Source organism: Atta colombica, unplaced genomic scaffold (assembly GCF_001594045.1).
Source record: "Atta colombica isolate Treedump-2 unplaced genomic scaffold, Acol1.0 scaffold27, whole genome shotgun sequence".
NCBI lineage: Eukaryota > Metazoa > Arthropoda > Insecta > Hymenoptera > Formicidae > Atta > Atta colombica.
This window is the reverse complement of record NW_017259370.1, coordinates 1,433,828-1,436,221: the sequence shown is the minus strand read 5'-3', so window position 1 is coordinate 1,436,221 and position 2,394 is coordinate 1,433,828. Positions and strand designations below refer to the sequence as shown.

At 29.4% G+C, this 2,394-nt stretch overlaps 1 protein-coding gene across 5 annotated transcripts in view; it reads right to left on the bottom strand.

Moving 5' to 3' along the window:
• The window catches only part of LOC108689553 (putative mediator of RNA polymerase II transcription subunit 26), a 92,519-nt gene that overhangs the window by 38,160 nt on the left and 51,965 nt on the right, over window positions 1-2,394 (bottom strand). The window lies entirely within an intron of this gene.

Genomic DNA, 2,394 nt, shown 5'->3' with positions numbered 1-2,394 from the left:
AGAATGTTTTATCAATATAATTTAGTACGCTTATAAATACGGCTGATATATATATATATATATATATATATATATATATATATATATCGTATGTGATAGGCACGTATTACATTTATCAAATATATAAAAATTTCCTCTTAAAAAGTAGGAAAGTAGTAGTAACTTAGAAGTAAAAAAATTAAAGTTTAAAATTTTTATCTTTTCATATCCTTTGTAAGAATATATCTTAACACATCCATCTCAACACATCTTCATAAGAAAGAAAAGAAATTCAAGAAATTTAAATCAGAAGATCCGAAAATCAAATTGGTGTACTTCATTCTATTCATCTTTCACCGAAATTCTGATTTAATTAAATGCCGCTCATGAGTATTCAAGTAAACATAGGATAATCCTTCATTTAATGCATGCGAACCGAAATTATCAAGTCATTTGCATTAACAAATTAATTTCTCTTATTACAAACAGGTCAGTTTGTTAACGATGATTAAAGCTTATGACATACATTTTTTTTGTCAGACTATTTGCGTTTTAATAAATTACTAAAATTGTATCACATAAAATACAGAATTTCTAGAAATTTATTAAAATATAAAAAAATGCATTGTACTATAGGCTTAAATAGAGATTTAAATAAGTTTTTTACTTTGGAGAAAAATTCAAGTAAAAAATGGATTTTTTACAACAAAAAAATTTTGATTTTTTTAAACTAAAATCTGATGTTTTAATTAGCTTATATAAAATAAAAATTATATAGAATTCATGTTAAACATATAGAAAAAGATATAAAATTTATTTTATTTTTTAGCATTCCTTGTTAAAATGTTTGCTATCTTATTTTATTGCTATGTTATTTCGATATTATTTAATATCTTTTTGTCTTTCTAATTTCAAATCAAAGCAGAAATATCCTTGCGTTATAAATGAACTAATATCCTTTATCAATCATTTAAGTGCACTATCGCTTATTATTATTTAAATGACAAATATTTTACTCCGATTTTAAAAGTTACCTAAGCAATAATACTATTGTTAACACAGATAATACTTCATTAGCATAATTAGTACTGTTTTATTGTAATATTGATTGTAATTGTAGGTATTCTAAATTTTAATTATTGAGATAAGGCCCTAATATAATATCGATTTAAGAATAGTTGGAGATAATTCGATAAACGTTGTTTCATTCTATTTATAATATGTACAATTACAATATATATATTTTTTTATATATATATATATATATATACAATAAAACAGCGTCAATCATTTAGACACTGTATTACATTTAACTTTTATAATTATATTTTCACAGAAATTTTTTGGATAAATGCGAAAACTGAATTCTAGAATAATAATATTATACAACGTCAAAATAATTAAAATGCTCCCAAAAATATATTCGAGTAAAAAACTTCCAGGGAAAATTGCTTTTTACTCAAAATTTTTTATTCAAAGTTTCTTTTTAGTTTTTTTCTCGATTATATTCGCCTCTAGACTCAAATATATCGTTCGCTTAATTTATATGCTCTCTAAATTCTTTTTGTAACATTAAAGAGAGGCTGCAATTTGATGCCGCGCAAATCCCACTTTCGAGTAGAGAGAGAGAGAGAGAGAGAGCGCTGGACCGATCGAGAGATGTGTGTGTACGTTCGTGCCTCTTTTTGTTTCATCTCCCGTACCACCATCTGGAGAGGGTCGACCATGGCGCATCGCGTCCGATACCAGGTAGAATCCCAAGGTCAGTGTGCGGCCCTTCGAATTCCATCGTGACAAGGACTCCGTGCAACCTTCGTACGTCAATGAAAGTGCGCGCTCGACGACGGACGACAGGACGGGTACGAAATAAATGCGCACCAGAGAGTGAGCACGCACGATGAAAATATCGGTTTCCTGATCGGTTGTCCCCGTGGAGAACAGATCGCAAAGGGTTTTCTCTCGTTTCGTTCCACTTCGTGTTCAAAATAAAATGCATTCTCGCGGAAATTCGCTTGCGCATGTATTCCCTTTTACTATGTTTCTTATTGCGTTTTTACATCCGCGAGTCGCAAAAGTATAATAAAAGCAAAACTCTACTACACCACTTTCCAATATTCGTGACCACAATATGAGAGGAAAACCATTGCGCTTATTGATAAATTATTCATGTCATTTTCCATGTTTAAAAATCGAATTAGTAACATTTTGTGTTCTCATTCGTAAAAAAAAATGTACAAAGTACGTTTAAATAAAACACGGAATAAAAGAGTACTTTTAATACAAAGGGAAAAAAAAGATGAAAGATCGAATTTCGCTTCTTCACCTTAACTCTCAAGACAATTTAATCGTATTCAAAGCGGATTATCCCGCGGATTCAAAGCGGATTTCTGAAGCCTCATGTACAATTCAAGTAAC